We start from the raw sequence: 20,740 nt of genomic DNA, 5'->3' as shown, positions 1-20,740 counted from the left end.
TTTCTTTGGCACACCGGAGTCTGCAAAGTGAGTTTCACAGACACCATCCAGCCCTGCACTGCTCCCAGCGTGACCCCCGGGCCACCCGGATCAGCCTCCCCGCTGCGCTGTCCAACACAAAAGCCCCGACTCACACTGCGCACTTGAAGTGTGGCTGGTGTAATTGAGGTGTGCTGTGAATGTAAGATACACACCAGATTTCAAAGACTTAGTAGTAAGAAAGATTGCAGCCGGGCGCGGTGGCTCAAGCCTGTAATCCCAGCACTTTGGGAGGCTGAGACGGGCGGATCACAAGGTCAGGAGATCGAGACCATCCTGGCTAACACGGTTAAACCCCGTCTCTACTAAAAAATACAAAAAGCTAGCCGGGCGAGGTGGCGGGCGCCTGTAGTCCCAGCTACTCGGGAGGCTGAGGCAGGAGAATGGCGTGAACCCGGGAGGCGGAGCTTGCAGTGAGCTGAGATCCGGCCACTGCACTCCAGCCCGGGTGACAGAGCGAGACTCCGTCTCAAAAAAAAAAAAAAAAAAAGACTGCAAACTATCTTTAAATTATTGGTTACTTTTTTTTTTTTTTTTTTTTTAAGAAATGAAGTCTCCCTCTGTCGCCCAGGCTGGAGTGCAGTGGCGCGATCTCTGCTCACTGCAACCTCGGCCTCCCAGGTTCAAGTCATTCTCCTCCCTCAGCCTCCCGAGTAGCTGGGATTACAGGCACGCACCACCATGCCCGGCTAATTTTTTGTATTTTTAGTAGAGAGGAGTTTCACCTTGTTGGCCAGTCTGGTCTCCAACTCCTGGCCTCAAGTGATCCTCCTGCCTTGGCCTCCGAAAGTGCTGGGATTACAGGCGTGAGCCACCATGTGCCTGGCAGGTTACATTGTTTAAATATAATATATCTGATATATTTGGTTAAATAAAATATATAATTAAAATTAATCTCGCGTTTCTGTTTACTTTTTAATGTAATTGCTAGAACATTTAAATTGATGTGATGTGGATCATTTTGTGGCTTACATATTGTAGGACAGGGCTAGACTCAATTGGCAAAAGGTGCCCACCCCTGACATCCTGAGATGGGTCCTGAGATCTGCATTTTAACAAGCTCTCTTCAAGGATTCTGCAAACTACCAAATCTCAGATTGAAGCTCCAGTTAATAACTGTAGGCCGGGCGTGGTGGCTCACACCTGTAATCCCAGCACTTTGGGAGGCCGAGGTGGGTGGATCATGAGGTCCAGAGATCGAGACCATCCTGGCTAACACGGTGAAACCCTGTCTCCACTAAAAATACAAAAGAATTAGCCGGGCGTGGTGGCAGGCGCCTGTAGTCCCAGCTACTCAGGAGGCTGAGGCAGGAGAATGGCGTGAACCCGGGAGGCGGAACTTGCAGTGAGCCGAGATGGCGCCACTGCACTCCAGCCTGGGCCACAGAGCAAGACTCCGTCTCAAAACAAATAATAATAATAATAATAATAACTGTAGGCCAGGTGCAGTGACTCAGGCCTGTAATTCCAGCACTTTAGGAGGTCGAGGTGGAGGACTGCTTGAGCTCCAGAGTTTGAAAGCTATATATATATACAAGGAAATATAATATATATTGTATAATAATAAAATATATTTTGTATACTTATTTTTAAAATCATTAAAATTTTTATTTTAAAAATTGACATAAAAATTATGGTTATTGTACACAACATGTTGTTTTGAATTATGTATGCATTGTGGAATGGCTAAATCGAGCTAACTAATGTAGGTGTCACCACATATTTATTGTTTTATGGTGAGAACACTTAAAAGGTACTCTCAGCGGCCGGGCGCGGTGGCTCAAGCCTGTAATCCCAGCACTTTGGGAGGCCGAGACGGGTGGATCACGAGGTCGGGAGATCAAGACCATCCTGGCTAACATGGTGAAACCCCATCTCTACTAAAAAATACAAAAAACTAGCCAGGCGAGGTGGCGGGCGCCTGTAGTCCCAGCTACTCAGGAGGCTGAGGCAGAAGAATGGCGTAAACCCGGGAGGCGGAGCTTGCAGTGAGCTGAGATCCGGCCACTGCACTCCAGCCTGGGCAACAGAGCAAGACTCCGTCTCAAAAAAAAAAAAAAAAATGTACTCTCAGCAATTTTCAAGAATACAATACATTGTTATTAACTGTGGTCACCATATACAATAGATCTCTTGTACTTATTCCTCCCGTCTAACTGAAATTTTGTATCCTTTGGATCAACATCTCCCAACACTCCCACTCCCTCTGCCAGCCTCCGCACAACCACCATTCTCCTCTCTCCTCTCTCCTTCTGTGGAGTTCAACTTTTTTTTTTTTTTGAGACAGAGTTTCGCTCTTGTTACCCAGGCTGGAGTGCAATGGCACCATCTCGGCTCACTGCACCCTCCGCCTCCCGGGTTCAAGCGATTCTCCTGCCTCAGCCTCCTGAGTATCTGGATTACAGGCGTGCACCACCACACCCGGCTAATTTTTTATATTTTTAGTAGAGACGGGGTTTCTCCATGTTGGTCAGGCTGGTCTCAAACTCCCGACCTCAGGTGATCCGCCCGCCTCGGCCTCCCAAAGTGGTGGGATTATAGGCGTGAGCCACCGCGCCTGGCCAAGTTCAGCTTTTTTAGATTCCATAGTATAAGTGAAATCATGAGTACTTGTGTTTCTGTACCTGGGTTATTGCAGTTAACATAATGTCCTCCAGGTTCATTCACGGTGCTGACAGCGACAGGACTGTCTCTTTTTTTAAGGCTGAATAGTATTCCATGGTGTATATGTACCATATTTTCTTGATCCATTCATCCACCGATGGACATTTTTGGTTGTTTCCACAGCTTGGCTATTGTGAATAAAATTGCAATGAGCATGGGGTGCAGATGTCTTTTTGACATACTGATTTCATTTCCTTTGGATACACACCCAGTAGTGGGATTGCTGGATCATATGGTAGTTCTATTTTTATTTTGTTTTTGAGGAACCTCCATACTGTTTTCCATAATGGCTGTACTAATTTACATTCCCACCAACCATATGCAAGGATTCCCCTTTCTTCGCGTCCTCTCCAACACTTGTTACGTCCAAGATGTATTTCTAAAGCTCATTACCTATATAATTTCATTAAACAAAATATTTTTATAGAAAGGACAAATGACCTAACAAATTGCAAGGAAATAAAAATAAAAGAGATGGAGTAGGAACCTATAGATTGAATGAAATTTAAGAGACATTGAGGCCAGGCACAGTGGCTCACGCCTGTAATCCCAGCACTTTGGGAGGCCGAGGCAGGCAAATCACCTGAGGTCAGGAGTTCAAGACCAACCTGGCCAACATGGTAAAACCACATCTCTACTAAAACTACAAAAGGTAGCTGGGCATGGTGGTGGGCACCTGTAATCCCAGTTACTTGGGAAGCTGAAGCACGGGAATCATTTGAACCTGGGAGGCAGAGGTTGCAGTCAGCCGAAATCATGCCACTGCATTCCAGCCTGGGCGACAGAGTGAGACTCTATCTCAAAAATAAATAAATAAATAAATAATACTAATATAGAGAGAGTATAAAATATTATACTCAAATATTTACAAATTAACTTACGTAACATATGAGATTTGCTTCAAAATAATATGGAAAGAGCATAATCATGTTGATTTGGTGTATACCTAAGCTGGTTGATGGGTGTGTGGGCTGGGGGGCGGTTATTTTATACTATTTTGTAGTTTTGTATATGTTTAAAAGTTTCTGTAATAAAAATATTTTTTAAAAATAAGAAATTGAGTCATTTCTCACTGAGGCCAACTGGTAGATTAGAAGTTATTTGATTCAGATTAGAAGAGGGGGAGGTGCAGTGAAGAAGAAGGCCGGGTGCAGTGGCTCATGCCTGTAATCCCAGCACTTTGAGAGGCCGAGGCAGGCGGATCACTTGAGGTCAGGAGTTCGAGACCAGCCTGGACAACATGATGAAACCCTGTCTCTACTAAAATACAAAAAAAATTAGTTGGGAGTGGTGGTGTGTGCCCATAATCCCAGCGACATACTCGGGAGGCTGAGGCAGGAGAGAATTGCTTGAACCCGGAAGGCGGAGGTTGGAGTGAGCCAGGATGGCAACACGGCATTCTGGCCTGGGCAACAGAGTGAGACTTCGTCTCAAAAAAAAAAAAAAAAAAAAAAGAAGAAGAAGAAAAAGAAGAAGGGGAGAAAATAAATTGTTTTTCTTTGTCTGGAAAAAAGATTAAAATCAGGCCAGGTGTGGTGGCTCACACCTGTAATCCCGGAACTTTGGGAGGCCAAGGCAGGCAGATCACCTGAGATCGGGAGTTTGAGACCAGCCTGACCAACATGGAGAAACTCCATCTCTACTAAAAAAAAAAAATACAAAATTAGCTGGCCGTGGTGGCGCATGCCTATAATCCCAGCTACTCAGGAGACCGAGGCAGGAGAATCACTTGAACCTGGGAGGTGGAGGTTGCGGTGAGCTGAGATTGCGCCATTGCACTCCAACCCAGGCAACAAGAGTAAAACTACGTCTAAAAAACAAAAACAAAACAACAACAACAACAAAAAAGATTAAAATCAAAAGATTTTTCATTATATTAATAACAGACAAACTAGGCTTCAAGGCAAAAGTATTATTAGAAACAAAGAAGGAATATATAACTCCAGGAAGATAAAACAATTCTGAACTCTTATACACCTGATAACACAACCTCAAACTATATAAAGCAAATCAAGGAGAAGCTAACAAATCCATTATTCTAAACAGAGCTTTTTTCCTTTCCTTTGATAATGCTGGTGCCAATATAATTAGAGATTTTATGACAAACATTCAGTGACTGACACATCAAAAAGATGAGAGAATCACTAAGGCTATAGAAGATATAAACAGGGGCCAGGTGTGGTGGCTCACGCCTGTAATCCCAACACTTTGGGAGGCTGAGGTGGGCGGATCACCTGAGGTGGGGAGTTCAAGACCAGCCTGGCCAACATGGAGAAACTCTGTCTCTACTGAAAATACAAAATTAGCTGGCGTGGTGGCACATGCCTATAATCCCAGCTACTTGGGAGGCTGAGGCAGGAGAATCATTTGAACCCGGGAGGCGGAGGTTGCGGTGAGCTGAGATCACACCATTGCACTCCAGTCTGGTAAACAAGAGCAAAACTCTGTCTGAAAAGAAGAAGAAGAAGAAGATATAAACAAGATGGATATTCAATATCGTTAGTAATAAGGGACGTGTAAATTAAAGCTGCAGTGGGTTGGGATTTTACTCTCACTGGCTTGGCAGATATTATGAAATTGAACGGTTTCAGATTTGGCAAGGAAATGAATCAGTGAGAACTCTCATCTGCTTTGGGCAGGAGTATGAACTGGTTCAAACTCCTTCGAAAATAGTTTAGCTTTGCCTAATAAAGTTGAACATGTTGCACACACAATAACTGAGCAATTCTCATCTTACACTGATTATTTAAGGAACACATATGTGGCCAACAGTAAGAAAAAAGAGAAATACAGCCAGGCGTGGTGGCTCATACCTGTAATCCCAGCACTTTGGGAGGTTGAGGAGGGTGGATCACCTGAGATTAGGAGTTGGAGACCAGCCTGGCCAACATGTTGAAACCCTACCTCTACTAAAAATACAAAAAATTAGTCGGGCGTGGTGGCGGGCACCTGTAATCCCAGCTACTTGGGAGGCTGAGGCAGGAGAATCACCTGAACCCGGGAGGTGGAGGTTGCAGTGAGCCGAGATCACACCATTGCACTCCAGCGTGGGCGACAAGAGTGAAATTCTGTCTCAAAAATAAATCAATAAATAAATAAATAAGAGAGAAAGGAGGAGGTGCAGGCATAGAGATGTACAGGGGTATAATTCAGGTGTTAGCAGTTTTTATGGGTGGTGAGTACATGGTATCTCTATTTTTTTTAAATTGTAGCTCTTTTGCATGCATATCTTACAATAAAAATTCTGTCTATATATTTGCATATATCATGTCTGTAGTTCAATGCATAAGAGGTCTGGAAGGAGACCCCAGACTGTTCACAGTGGCTCTTCCTGGAAAGTGTTATTGGGGCACAGGTGCATTCAAGGAGGAGACTCATATTTTACCCAAATATTCCTGGATGGTTTTAATGTTTTTACAGTAAGTGCATATGACTTGCATAATTTCAAAGACCTAATTACAGCAAGTGAAGCAAAACAAAACCTAAATAACATTCACTTGAGATGAGCGAAAATGCCACAGGGACATTTTAAGAGGCAGGTTGATGGGATGGAAAGAGCTGCCACTTTCTGGCGAGTGATGGGACCTACCTGAGGCTCAGTTTCTTCATCTGTAAAATGGGCCCAGTGGGGTCCTGTCTCACGGAGTCCCTGGAGGACTAGGGAGAATTAGATGGGCAAGGGGCCTGCCTCAGCGCTGGGTGCTCAGTGGATGTTTAGGAGGACACAGAAGCACTGAAAAGAGGGGGACCTGGCCAGCTGCAGAGGCTCACACCTGTCATCTCAACACTTTGGGAGGCCAAGACAGGTGGATCACCTGAGGTCAGGAGCTCGAGACCAGCCTGGTCAACGTGGCGAAACCCCGTCTCTACTAAAAATATGAATTAACCAGGCGTGGTAGTGCACGCCTGTAATCCCAGCTACTCCGGAGGCTGAGGCAGGAGGATCCTTTGAACCTGGGAGGTGGAGGTTACAGTGAGCTGAGATTGCACTATTGCACTCCAGCCTGGGCAACAAGAGTGAAACAGTGTTTTGGGAGTTCAGAGGAGGGGGGCTAAAGATTGTGAAACTGGGCTGGACATGGTGTCTCACTCCTGTAATCTCAGCACTTTGGGAGGCCGAGGCGGGAGGATCACTTGAGTCCAGGAGTTTGAGACCAGCCTCAGCCACATAGCGAAACCCTGCTTCTACAAAAAATACAAAAATTAGCTAGGCATGGTGGTGAGGGCCTGTGGTCCCACCTACTCGGGAGGCTGAGGTGGGAGGATCACTTGAGCCCTGGAGGCAGAGGTTACAGTGAACTGAGATCACACCACTACACTGCAGCCTGGGCAACAAAGTGAGACTCTGTCTCAAAAACAAAGCAAAACAAACAACAAAAAAAGCGTGGGACTGAGAACAAGCTTTCAGCTCTGGGGTGGAGGAGGTGAAGTGCGTGTGCCGGGCCTTGGGGGACTAGGAGGAAGTGGAGATGGGGTCAAAGGATGACACATTTGACTGGGGCTAGGAGGTGAGGAGGACAGGGTTAGTCCAGGCCAGCCAGGTCTGGGTGGGGGCAGTGCTAGGGGAGGGCGGGAGGGGAGAAGCTTTGCTCAGCACCCAGCAGAAGTGAGGAGAAGGACTAACAGGCTTTATTTGGAACCAGGGAAGTCATGCAAATATATGCAAAAGATCATGCAAATGAGCCTGGCTGGGTGGCCGGTGGGAAGAGGACCCAGCTGGCGATTTTGTTCCTAAGTGTGGTCCAAGGCCACCTGTGACAGAATCACCCAGGAGCTCATCCTGCCACCCGCAGCCCCACTGCTTCCTCCCTTTGGGGCCGCAGCCCAGGCGTCCACATGCCCAGGGAGCTCCCGGGTGATGACTGACTTCCGCATTCATTCATGGACCTGTGCATGGCGATGCATTATAATGATACCACATTATAATATATAACACAGACATTCAATCAGAAAAGTACGTCTCCCTCCCACCCCCATTCCCAGACTCAGCCCCTGGTGCCAATTCCTGTGTGTCCTTTTTTTTTTTTTTTTTTTTTTGAGACAGTCTCACTCTGTTGCCCAAGCTGGAGTGCAGTGGCGTGATCTTGGCTCACTGCAGCCTCCGCCTCCCAGGTTCAAACAATTCTCCTGCCTCAGCCTCCTGAGTTAGCTGGGATTACAGGTGCGCACCACCAAGCCCGGCTAATTTTTATATTTTTAGTAGAGACAGGTTTCACCATGTTGGCCAGGCTGGTCTCCAACTCCTGACCTCAGGTGATCTGCCTGCCTTGGCCTCCCAAAGTGCTGGGATTACAGGCATAAGCCACCGTGCCTGGCCCTTTATGTGTCCTTCTGGAAGCTACTCTATATACATTCCTGGTGATTCAGCCTCCGACTGTTCAGATCCACCACGTCTTTGCATCTTAGGGAGATGCCTCTGGGTCACTCTGAAACTGAACTGTCACCCATACATGTCTGTATTCACTCACTCAAAATCCCTGAGGGGACTGCTGAATGCAGGGCCCACGCCAGGCACAGGGGAGACTCCGCTTTGCCCTCAGGAGCTCACAGGAGACGGAGAGCCATTCATTTACGAAAGGCAGTAGCGCAGTTGTTAGAGCCCCACCTCTGCAGTCAAGATGCTGGATTCAGCAAGACCTCTCCTTCCCTCAGGATAGTAATGGTACTTGCATCTCAGGGCAGCAACGTCATGGTCAAGAGGCTCACGCAAGCGTGAGAGCAGGGCAGTGTCTTCAATAAATGCTGGTTTCCTTCCAGAAAATAAGACTTTGTCTAGAGCAGACGCAATGGGGTCAGCTTTTTGAACATTCGCTGGCCAGGCTTGGGGCCAATCGGTATGAGCTGCTGGTGGCAATCAGGGCTTGTTTTCTTTTCTTTCTTTCTTTTTTTTTTTTTTTTTTTTTTTGTCGCCCAGGCTGGAGTGCAGTGGCGCGATCTCAGCTCACTGCAACCTCTGCCTCCCAGGTTCAAGCGATTCTCCTACCTCAGCCTCCCGAGTAGCTGGGACTACAGGCACGCCCCACCATGCCTGGTTAATTTTTGTGGTTTTAGTAGAGACAGGGTTTCACCATGTTGGCCAGGATGGTCTTGATCTCTTGATCTCGTGATCCACCCGCCTTGGCCTCCCAAAGTGCTGGGATTATAGGCACGAGCCACTGTGCCCGGCCGGGCTTGTTTTCTTGTCCCGCTCTCAGGCAGAGCTCTCTCAGGCTGTGGTTCCAGTGTGCTGGGGCCTGGGTGGGCAGCTGTGACAACAGCAGAAGGTCCACAGCCCTTGGCCTGTGTTCAGGGGCCCCAAGGGGTGGGGGAGCTCGGCAGTCTCTCCTGTGCTCACTCTGAGTCTCTCTAAACCAGCCCTTACCTTCAAGGTCTGCCTCCTCCAGGCAGCCTTCCTAACTGCTTCAACCAGAAGGGGAAGGAGAGGACATGCTCACCGCCCGCTGGGCTTACTAAGTACCTGCTGCTGGGTCCAGCGCTATGACATTAAAAAAAAAAAAAATCTAATTTAATCCTTCCAACCCTTATGGAAGGAGGCATTTCACACCCACAGGTGTGGCAACTGAGCCTCAGAGAGGTGAACAGACTTGCCCAAGGCCGCCCAAAGAATCAGCCTCTATGCGGGCTCTGAGCCTGCCCTGTGCCTGTCTTTGGGACTCCCGCCCAGAGATCCTGAGCCTCTCAGCAGCAAAGTCCCAGGGACTATGGAGGGACCAGGATAGTTGGACTCCTGTCGGCAGGGATGCTCATCACTGGGTGACCTTGGTGACATGGCCTGCTCTCCTTCCTCCCTGGAACTCGATGATCTCATCTATCAAATAGTGCCTGACCTGCAACCCAGGGAAGCTGGGAGCATGTCTTGTCTATACCTCCAGTCCCTCTAGGCCCCTCCCCCGGCCTACACACACTTCTCCAGCTCATAGGGCGCCAAACAAGCTCAGCAGCCCCCGATTCTCCCCACCAGGCACCTTCCAGTCCCACAGCCCCCATCTCCTGGGCCAGAGTCCTGAGCATGCCCTTGTAGTCTTCCTTTTCTTGCCCCCACATCCAGTCACCAGGTCCTTTAGCTTCTCCCAACAAAAGGCCCCAGCTGGCATCTGTCCCCACCAAGCTTTGGGCTCCCCACAGTCGGGCTCGGGTTGGCTGAGCTCAGAGAAAGTCAGCTGCAGGACAGGTGCACGGCTCAGCAGCAGGTGCTGGCGGAAGGTGCTGACCCTCCTAGTCGGCTCCGCCTGAGACACGGTGGGAGTCTTAGATCACTTTCAAATCCACACCAAGTGGAGGCGATGTGCTGGATGTGCGGAGCGCAGGCTGGCTCCAGGCTTTCCTGTTCCTGGCTCTGCCGCCACCGGGCACGCTCAATTTCTTCCCCTCACATTCACCCAGAATGGGTCTATGTCCAGCCTGGTGGGGACCCTGCCTGGGCTGGGGGCTTGTCTCCCCACCAAAGAGGAGACACAGCAGGTACAGGCTCCAGCACATGGCGGGGCTCAGAATATCCCCGCTGGATTGAATGTGTGACTTAAGTGCATAGAATGAGAGGCTCCTGGAAGGGCGCAGTGGCTCACACCTGTAATCCCAGCACTTTGGGAGGCTGACGTGGGCAGATCACGAGATCAAGAGATCGAGACCATCCTGGCCAACACGGTGAAACCCTGTCTCTACTAAAAATACAAAAATTAGCTGGGCGTGGTGGTACGCGCCTGTACTCTCAGCTACTCGGGGGACTGAGGCAGGAGAATCACTTGAACCCAGGAGGCAGAGGTTGCAGTGAGCCAAGATGGCGCCACTGCACTCCAGCCTGGGCGGCCTCACCTGTTGATTAGCGGGATGTAGAGGCTTTCTAGTGCTGGCTTCGGATCTTGTCACTCCACTATCACCTTTGTGGTCTCCAGTGTGAGCCTCTAAACTATTTTATTAAAATTACAGAATAATAGGTTTTTAAATCAACTTGCTTTTTAAAATTTGAACAATTTGGCCGGGCGTGGTGGCTCAAGCCTGTAATCCCAGCACTTTGGGAGGCCGAGATGGGCGGATCACGAGGTCAGGAGATCGAGACCATCCTGGCTAATAACACAGTGAAACCCCGTCTCTACTAAAAATACAAAAAACTAGCCGGGCGAGTTGGTGGGCGCCTGTAGTCCCAGCTACTCGGGAGGCTGAGGCAGGAGAATGGCGAGAACCCGGGAGCCAGAGCTTGCAGTGAGCTGAGATCCGGCCACTGCACTCCAGCCTGGGCGACAGAGCGAGACTCCGTCTCAGAAAAAAAAAAAAAGGCCAGGCGCGGTGGCTCAAGCCTGTAATCCCAGCACTTTGGGAGGCCGAGACGGGCGGATCACGAGGTCAGGAGATCAAGGCCATCCCGGCTAACCCGGTGAAACCCTGTCTCTACTAAAAAATGCAAAAAACTAGCCGGGCGAGGTGGCGGGCGCCTGTAGTCCCAGCTACTCGGGAGGCTGAGGCAGGAGAATGGCCTAAATCCGGGAGGCGGAGCTTGCAGTGAGCTGAGATCCGGCCACTGCACTCCAGGCTGGGCGACAGAGCGAGACCCCGTCTCAAAAAAAAATTTTTTTGAACAATTTTATTATTTTATTTTTGAAACTGAGTCTCACTCTGTCACCCAGGCTGGAGTGCAGTGACGCAATCTCAGCTCATTGCAACCTCTGCCTCCCAGGTTTAAGCGATTCTCATGCCTCAGCCTCCTAAGCAGCTGGGATTACAGGTGTGCGCCACTACGCCTAGCTAATTTTTCTATTTTTAGTAGAGATGGGGTTTCACTGTGTTGGCTAGGCTGGTCTCAAAATCTTGACCTCAAGTGATCCACCCGCTTCAGCCTCCCAAAGTGCTGGGATTACAGGCGTGAGCCAGTGTGCCTGGCCTGAAAAATTATATTTTAAAAGGAAACTTCCTATCCCTTCATAAGTGGAAACCAGTATTATTAACTTGCCACATATGGAAAGTAAAAGTGAAAAGAAACACAATGAAGTCAAACAAGGAGTTTCTATTCTAGTCAGGTACTCCTGCTGGTCAGTGCTGGGCCCAAGGCCCAGGACCTGCCTCTCTGGCTTTTGTTTTGTTTGTGTTTGTTTTTTAGGAAGACAGGGTCTCACTCTGTTGCCCAGGCTGGAGTACAGTGGTGCGATCTTGGCTCACTGAAACCTCAAACCCCCCAGCTCAAGCAATCCTCCCATTTCAGCATCCCAGGTAGCTGGGACCACAGGCATGCACCATCACGCCCGGCTAATTTTTGTATTTTTTGTAGAGGGTTTCATCATGTTGCCCAAGCTGGTCTGTAATTCCTGGGCTCTAGTGATCCGCCGCCTCAGCCTCCTGAAGTGCTGGGATTATAGGATCACAGCTGACCTCTGCCTCTCTGTTGACGAGGTTGATGAGAAGGTGCTGTAGATGGCTAGCACTCGATGGAGACCTCCTGACCCCATCAAAGAGAAGGGGAGAACACAGGAAGCTCTCCCACTGTGTGGTCAGGGCTAGTTCCAGCTCTGTTCCTGGGCCTTGGCAGGGCCTGGAGACACCTTTGGGAGGAGGAGTTCCAGCTCAAACTCCTGCAGTCGGGGGGATGGAGAGAGGGGAGGCTGAGCACATCCCACCTGCAACCCGAGGCTGGGCCCAATGCTTTGAATACCAACTTAATTAATCTTCACAACAGTCTGTGATGGGTGTGTGTGTGTGCGTGTGCACATGCGTGTATGCCTGTACGCCAATTTCTTGCTGAGAAAAAGAAGGCTCAGAGAGATTAAGGCACTCGCTGGATTCCACGGCAACCAAGCCCCTGGAACTTCTCTGCCAGGTTCCCAGTGCCTCGCTGTTCTCAGGCCAGCGCAGAATTCAGCCCTGGGCTGCACTCCTCCAGGTGGGGCACCCGGAGCACTCCCAACCACCTGTTCCAAGGACACCGCCTCCCAGAAGGGTCCCTGGTTTCCCTTTGGAGGTGAACTCGTTCAGGGCACTTCTCGGGGTCGCAGGCTCAGGTGGCCAGGGCAAGCCTTCTCCCCATGGGTGCTCCCCACGTCCGCCCTGGGCTTGGCAACGAGAAGCAGCCCCGCCCCGCGCGACCAGGACCCGCCTGCAGCGCCCGCGGCGGCCACAAGGGGGCAGCAGGCAAGCGCCGCCCGAGTTCCCGAGTCCCCACCTGGGCTGGACCGCAGGGCGCTGGCGGGTGGCCTAGCCCCAAGAGCCTCAGTTTCTCTGTCTGTATAATGGACTAGGCTGTCTGCCAGTGTCTTTTTCGTCCTAGCAATCTGACCCCAAGCGAGCTTTATTAACAAATAGAAAAAAGAAGACCTGAAAACAAATAGCCGGGCGCGGTGGCTCACGCCTGTAATCCCAACACTTTGGGAGGCCAAGGCGGGCGGATCACCTGAGGTCGGGAGTTTGAGACCAGCCTGACCAACGTGGAGAAACCCCGTCTCCACTAAAAATACAAAATTAGCCGGGCGTGGTGGCACATGCCTGCAGTCCCAGCTACTCGGGAGGCTGAGGCAGGAGAATCGTTTGAACCCAGGAGGTGGAGGTTGCAGTGAGCTAAGATCCTGCCATTGCACTCCAACCTGGGCAACAGGAGCAAAACTCTGTCTCAAAAATAAATAAATAAATAAATAAATAAATAAATAAATAAATAAATAAAACAAATTTAAAGGGGTGTTTGCTGGGTGTCCCTGATGGCAGAGTGGGGTCCCACCCACCTGGGTCCCAAAGAAGAGTCCAGGCCCAGATGGAGACCAAGAGCCAGGAGAGGACCATGAGTCTCCTGAGGTCACACCTGACTCCCAGCCCAACTCTGGGCCAGTGGAAATCCCCATGTATAGATGGGGAAACGGAGGCCCAAATGGTAAGGGGACTTGTCCAAGCCCTCACATGGAGGATAGGGCAGAGCCGAGCCTGGGACTCTGACCCACATGGTCTCCGGGGACCTCCCTCTAGGTCTAAGGACTTAGCAACCCCTTCGCTCGTGTTTTTTGGATTATTTATTTATTTATTTATTTTTATTTATTTATTTATTTTGAGGCAGAGTCTCCTGTTGCCCAGGCTGGAGTGCAGTGGCACGATCTTGGCTCACTGCAATCTCTACCTCCCAGGTTCAAGCGATTCTTCTGCCTCAGCCTCCTGAGTAGCTGGGACTACAGGCGCCCACCACCATACCTGGCTAATTTTTGAATTTTAGTAGAGACGGGGTTTCACCATGTTGGCCAGGCTGGTCTCGAACTCCGACCTCGTGATCTGCCTGCCTTGGCCTCCCAAAGTGCTGGGATTACAGGCATGAACCACTGCCCTGGCCTGTTTTTTGGATGTTTGATGGAACCAGAACTGGCAGTCCATTCTGTTTATGGAGCCATGCACACAGCAGGAGGGAGAGGCTCCAGTGGCCCTGGACTTGGGAACAACCCTCGCTTCATCACCCTGCCTGAGGGTCTACCGTAGCCAGCACTGGGCCTTCTGCCCCTTTCACTCCAAGATCTCCAGGCTGACCTTCACCAGTCCCTTCCATCCTCCTCAGGAGGTAGGGACAAGGCTGGGAGTGGCCTTTGCAGCCCCTGAGAATGAATACTGTCCTGCATACACAGCCCAGTAGCCACGAGAGGCAGACAAAGATACTGAAGGTCAAAGAGGGCCAGAGGCGGGGCCAGAACTTAAGCCTCCCTCTCTCCAGGCCTGTCTATACCATTGGGCTGCCCCCTTCAGACCTCCGGGCAGGAAAAGAAGAGAGAGGGGATATTCGCTGAGCTCCTGCCTTGAGCCTGGTCCCGACCTGGGGTGTTTGCCTTACTGGCCGTTCCAGCCAGCGTGGGAGGCTGCGCTATCATGCACCCCACTGACGGGTGAGGAAGGCGCTGTGGCCACCAGAGGAGTGAGCAGACTGGAATTTGAGCCAAGGTCTGCTCGGCTCCCACACCCGGCACTGAGCTTCAGGTCTGACCTGGCTCTTGGGCAGGGGCCCTGCAGGCCGCCTCTCTGTGTGGCCCCAGAGTCCAGAGAGCAGCAAGGAGAGTGGCCTTCTAGGGTGACCTGGGCAAATGAAGACACTACCTGTGCCTCAGTTTCCCCAGGCCTCCCCACTCACAGCACAAAAAGAAACACTGAAGGGGGCCCTTCAGCCCACCTGGGTCCCATGTTCCAGTGTCAATGTTGGGGACAGCCTGGGGCCCGGCCTCAGGCAGGCTGTGTGAACAGCTTTCCCAGCTGGGAAGTGAGAGCAAGACTGGGAAGGCCATTCAGCCACTGGATCTGGGCCCATGTTGGGGGGCCAGTGAAGGAGGCGCACCAGGCTAGTCTTCCAGGAGCTCCCTGGTTGGGGGGACAAGGAAGGACACAGGCAGGGACAACCAGGGCCACATTTAGGGCCATTGTGAGGGACAGGGATGGGGCTGTTGCCATCACAGTGACAGAGATGTGGTACGCTCCTGGCACCCTACATTCCAACCCAGGCCGGTCCCACCTTTGGCAGAGGGTGGGAAAAGACATGATCCTGGCTTCCAGAGACTGCCCTGGTCAGAGAAGGACATCAGCAGGAAAGCCAGAGATTCCTCCTTCTCTCCATCATCACCATTACCATCATCCTCATCATTATCATCGCCATTATCACCATCATCACCACTGTCACCATCATCATCATCACTATCATCATATCATCACCACCATCATCATCACCACCATCGTCACCACTGTCACCGTCATCATCATCATCACCATCATGGACTTCAAAGAAGTTCAAAGAATTTCCTCCTCTGGCCAGAGTGAATCCCATTCTGTGGAAGCAGGAGACTGGGTGGGAAGCCCTGTGGAGGCTCCGCCCATGTTTGGGTTCTGGGCAGGGATCTGGGGACAGGCGAGGCCTAAGGCTTATTGCAGAAATTCTCTGCCTGGAAAGACAGGACCACTCCTTGGAGGAGGCAGCCTGTCCTCTGAGCTCTCAGGAAGGAGCTGGTTGTGTGGTTCCCTGTAAGTTCTGGAGATGGGGCGGGCAGTTGGGGGAGCAGAACAGTAGTGTAGATTTATTAATAGTTAGCGCCGGCCAGGTGCGGTGGCTCACTCCTCTAATTCCAGCACTTTAGGAGGCCGAGGCAGGCAGATCACCTGAGGTCAGGAGTTCGAGACCAGCTGAGGCAGGAGAATCACTTGAACGCAGGAAGCAGAAGTTGCAGTGAGCCAAGATCGCGACATTGCACTCCAACCCAGGCAGTAAGAGTGAAATTCTGTCCCCCTCCCCGACAAAAGAATACTTAGTGCCACAGAACCGACACTTAAAACCGGTTAAAATGACAAATCTTATATAATAGGTATTTTACCACAATTTAAAAAATTAATTATTTCCTGGCCAGGCACAGTGGCTCACATCTACAATCCCAGCACTTTGGGGGCCACGGCGGGAGGATCCCCTGAGGCTAGGAGTTTGAGACCAGACTGGGGAACATAGTGAGACCCCATCTCAACAAAAAATGTTTTAAAAATTAGCCAGGTGTGGTAACGTGCGTCTGTAGTCCCAGCTACACAGGAGGAGGTTGAGGCTGTAGTGAGCCGTGATTGCACCACTGCACTCCAGTCTGGGTGACAGAACAAGACCCTGTCTTAAATATAACAACAACAACAAAAAATGAGGTCTTTCTGCCCAGGGGCCCGTTATCCTGCTATCTCCCAGTCTTCCCCACACAGAGTCATGCTGGACAAGATGGTACATGCTCACAAGGCCTCTTGGTCACTGTAACTCAGGGAGCCTTAGAGTCTTACCGTTCCCCCCAACCCCTACTCTGGCTGTCATGCACATCCCTGCCATCTGGGAAGACCCTGAGCTCTGTCCTCTGCTAAAAACCTCCTAGGACCCCTATGGTCTACAAGACACAATCCAGAGTCTTTGGTCTGGCATTTAAGGCTCCTGGCACTCGACCCGCTGACCTCTCCCATCATTCCTTGTGCAGGCCCTGCCCTAGCCCTGTGGGCACCTGTACTCAGCTCAAGGAGCAGCTTCAGAGCAGCCTCCCAGCAGCCTCTACTTCCATCTAGACCATGCCTTGCCCGTCCCTGCTACCCCTTGGCCTTCACCCTCCCTTCCTCTAGGAATGCCCTTTCCCAGCCTGGCAGGCTGACTCTGCTGTCTCCTCTGTCCCCTGGATGGCTCACAGGGGCATCCTCTGAAGGCCGTCTTGACAAATTCCAGGCCCTTCCTGGAGCCAACACAAAGTAGGGGCTCAGCTGGAATCGGTCGAGGGATTGGTTCATTGCAGCCTTTCTGTCCAACCTCTGAACTCCATGGAGGACGTGGAACTGGTAGGGACAACCCCACAGAGTTAGGAGTTCTGGGTTCCTGTCCTGCTCTAGCTTTGCTGTGTGACCTCAGGGACGTGTCTCCCCTCTCTGGGCTTTGGGTACAACTTTCTAGGGAATGTGGCCTTCTGGGCAGCCAATCCCACAGGATGTGCTCCATCAGAGAGCAAAGGTGGGGACAGGGAATTATCAAGGCCATGACCCAAGGGTGGGGCACGGTCAGGTGACAGAGTGACAGGTGCATTATCCCCATAGCAGAGTTAGCTGGGTGCTCACACTCACTCACCGCCTCCCGCCCCCCAGAGCTATGCTCAGCGCTTAGCCAAGCCTGTCCTGGCCTGCCTGAATGTCAGGGAGTGACCAGAACTTAGTCACCAGAATTACCCTCTTCGTCACCGCCTTCATACTCATCCCCATTCTCCTCATCACCACCATCACCCCCACGCCGTCAGCATCTGGAGGTTCAAAGAATTTCCTTCTCTGGAGGATGCCTCTGGCCAGTGACAAGCCTGCTCTCTGTATACAAGGTGGCCTGGACTAAGAGACCTTTCCGGACTCTGTCCCTGACCTCCCCAGGGGTGTGAGGGGGGACAGGAACCCACTTTCCTGAGCACCTGATTTGTACACCAGGCATTGGGTTTTGTCTTCATAAGCTTCAAGGCGGGAATCTTAGCCCCATCTTACAGACTGGAAGACTGAGGCTTGGAGAGGTGGAGTTGCACAGTCGGAAGCTCACATGGTGGGGATTCAACTGAGTCTGCTCACCTCCAGCTTGCTCCTCCCTCCGCTTCTAGGCAAAAAGCAAAAATGAGTGGAAAAACCCGTCCTCCGAAAGCCGCCCGTTCCCAGCCCCATGGGCTTGCTCTTGCTGTCCCCGCCTGGGAGTCCTCTGTGCCCCGAGGCAGCTGGGGTCAAGAGCCGGGCCCTGGAGCCCCCCTGCCAGGGTTCAAGGCTAGCCTTGTGACCTTGAGTGAGTCACTGACCTCTGCCACCAGGGTTCTCCAGCCATTGTTAAGTGGGGATCCCAATAGCACCAGCCTCCCGGGGCAGAGTGTGAAAAGCATTTAGGACAGAGAGGGGCACGGGTTGGCCAGGAGAATGATCATTTCCCCACCAGGTCAACGCCACCTCCTCTGCACAGCCTTCCTGGCCATCATCCCAGGTAGAGCTGCCCTCTTCCTTCTCTGCAGCCTTTCTCATCCTGCAAAGCACGGGCGAGTGGCCTCCCGGCCTCCTCCTCAATCCTGGCCCTGCGTCTCTTGAGGGCAGCAGTCTGGGGGGGCCGGCCGGGCTCCTGCTCACGCCCCTGGCAGGCCCTCAGATCTGCTGATGCTTGAGTGAGCAAGTCGCCTTCCATTTCCCCCTCCCACTCCTGTGGCCACCTCTCACCTCCTAGGAGTGCCAGGCATCCTCTCTGACCTTCTACCGGCCCCAGCTCAACTGAACCTCGTGCTCCAAGAGCTAAGACCCTCCAGCCCTCATCCCGCCTTGCTTCTAGCACAGGATGAGTCCCCCGTATGATCTCTGCACACCTCCTGGGCTCAGCCTGGAGTCCTGATATTCCCTGCCCGCTGGCCATGTGACCTTAGGCAAGGCCTTGCCCCTCTGGGAGCCCTGGGCCATTCAGCTGTAAGAGAGAAGCCACCCCCTTGCCCTCATGGGCTGCTCTGAGGATTACAGAGAGAAGGTGGGAGCTCTTTGTAAACTGTAAAGCCTGGTGCACTTTGGAGATCTGGCCTTGTGGGTGCTCAGTGCTGGCCGGAATAGGGTGGGGTGGTGGATGACTGGAGTCAACTGGGAAGCACCTGCCTTCTCTGAGAGAAGAACTAAGCTCGGTGTCCCATTGGGGCAGAAGCGTGAGTCCCTCAGCCTTGGAATCAGGAGGCCTGTGGTCAGTTCCACTGAATTCACTCCCACCCTGCCCAGCCCCTGCTCTGAGCTAAGACCTCTGCCCAGCGCCCGGACCCAGGTGAGCCCCACAGTCGCTGTCCCAAAAGAGCTGAGAGCCTGATAGGGAAGCAGTCCTAGAAACACCTTGCTAGCACCCAGTGTGGACCAGGAGGAAGGGGCTCCTAGAAGACGTGGCCCAGGGCCCAGCTCGGAAGGAAGCAGCCTTTGGAATCAGCCGCTGAAGCTGCGGGACTCACCCACGGCCCCCAGGACTCCCTGGTAAGGTCCACGGAAGCGTCAGGGAAGAGGCAAGTGAAGTCTTCCAAGAAACTGCCGTAATTGGATCAGAAAAAGAACTCTGTTAATTTAGTCAAAGAACCAGTTAATTGAATTTCTTTCCAAATCCAGGCCCATTCAGAAAGCCAGTGAATTCAATGCCTACTAAATTTAAAGTCAACTCCGCAAGTAAACTAATGAATGGCATGGCTAGCCGAGTCAAGTCCCCAATAAATCTGCCTTGAAATTGTCCAGTCCCGTGACCATTCATTCCATTGGCTTAGCCTTTTTTTTTTTTTTTTTTCAATAAAGTATAATTTGGGGAAACAATTGTCCACTTTAGTCAAACGACCAGAAAGTTCACACTGAAGAAGGCCAGCGCCAGTAAAATGAGAAATTGGTCATACCTCGCTGGGGGTGGCATTGTGTGGTGACGGGGCTCGGGGAGGGTGTTGGATCCCCACTGTACCCCAGCCAGTGAGCCTGGGGTGTCCTTCTCCCACTCTGTGCCTCCGTTTCCACATCTGCAAACTGGAGAGGCAGCTGAGCATTAAATCAGGAAACCAAGGGGAGCACCCTCCCGAGGACGCCTGGTGGCAGGTCCTCTTCCCTCACCATTCTGCCGTCACCCTGGGCCTTGTGGGAGAGAAACCCACAGTTTCCTTCTCTGTAAAATGGGAAAATTGGTCATTTAATTTAATTCAATTTATGGAATGGAAAATGTTTTCACATAGATCAAAATTCAAAAGTTGGCCGGGCACATTGGCTCACGCCTGTAATCCCAGCACTTTGAGAAGCTGAGGCAGGCAGATCGCCTGAGGTTAGGAGTTTGAGACCAGCCTGGCCAACATGGTAAAACCCCGTCTGTACTAAAATACAAAAAGTTAGCCGGGCGTGGTGGTGCACACCTGTAATCCCAGCTACTTTGGAGGCTGAGGCAGGAGAATCGCTTGAACCTGGGAGGCGGAGGTTGTAGTGAGCCAAGATCGCACTACTGCACTCCAGCCTGGGCAACAGAGCAAGACCCTGTCTCAAAAAAAAAAAAAAAAGTTACCAAAGAGGGTACAGTACAGTTTCCTTCCCTCTCAGTTTCCCTTCCTCCCTGTCCCCAACCTTTGTATTTTCTTTCCTAGGAACAGTCTCTTACTATTCTTAGGCATTTTTATATTATATTGGTGGTATTTTTCTTATTGATTTGTAGCTGTTTTTTATATATTAAAGAAGGCATGACTTGCAAATATTTTTCTTCTGGGCCCATCCAGAGATACTGTATGTACGTAGAAGCAAATACACATATATTGCAAGGGGCACTTTGAATCTGGGTTTGCTGGGGCTCTTTTCAAGTCAATGATTCCGGTAACTGAGGTGAATCTCTCTGGTCCGAATCTTGAAGCTGGAGCTAGGACGAGAGCTGGGTGACCTCTCCCCCTTCTGGGCTAGGAACAACTCACCCCCAGTTCCATAGCCATCCGTTTATGTTAGGCCTTTGAGGGCAGGGACCGCATGTGAGTATAGCACCCAGGCGTCTTCTGCAGCCCACAGAAGCTTCATCTTCAGGGCCGGGCACAGTGGCTCACACCTGTAATCCCAGCACTTT

Source organism: Macaca nemestrina, chromosome 15, assembly GCF_043159975.1.
Source record: "Macaca nemestrina isolate mMacNem1 chromosome 15, mMacNem.hap1, whole genome shotgun sequence".
In the NCBI taxonomy this organism is placed as follows: Eukaryota; Metazoa; Chordata; class Mammalia; order Primates; family Cercopithecidae; genus Macaca; species Macaca nemestrina.
Note: the sequence above shows the minus strand (reverse complement) of the source record.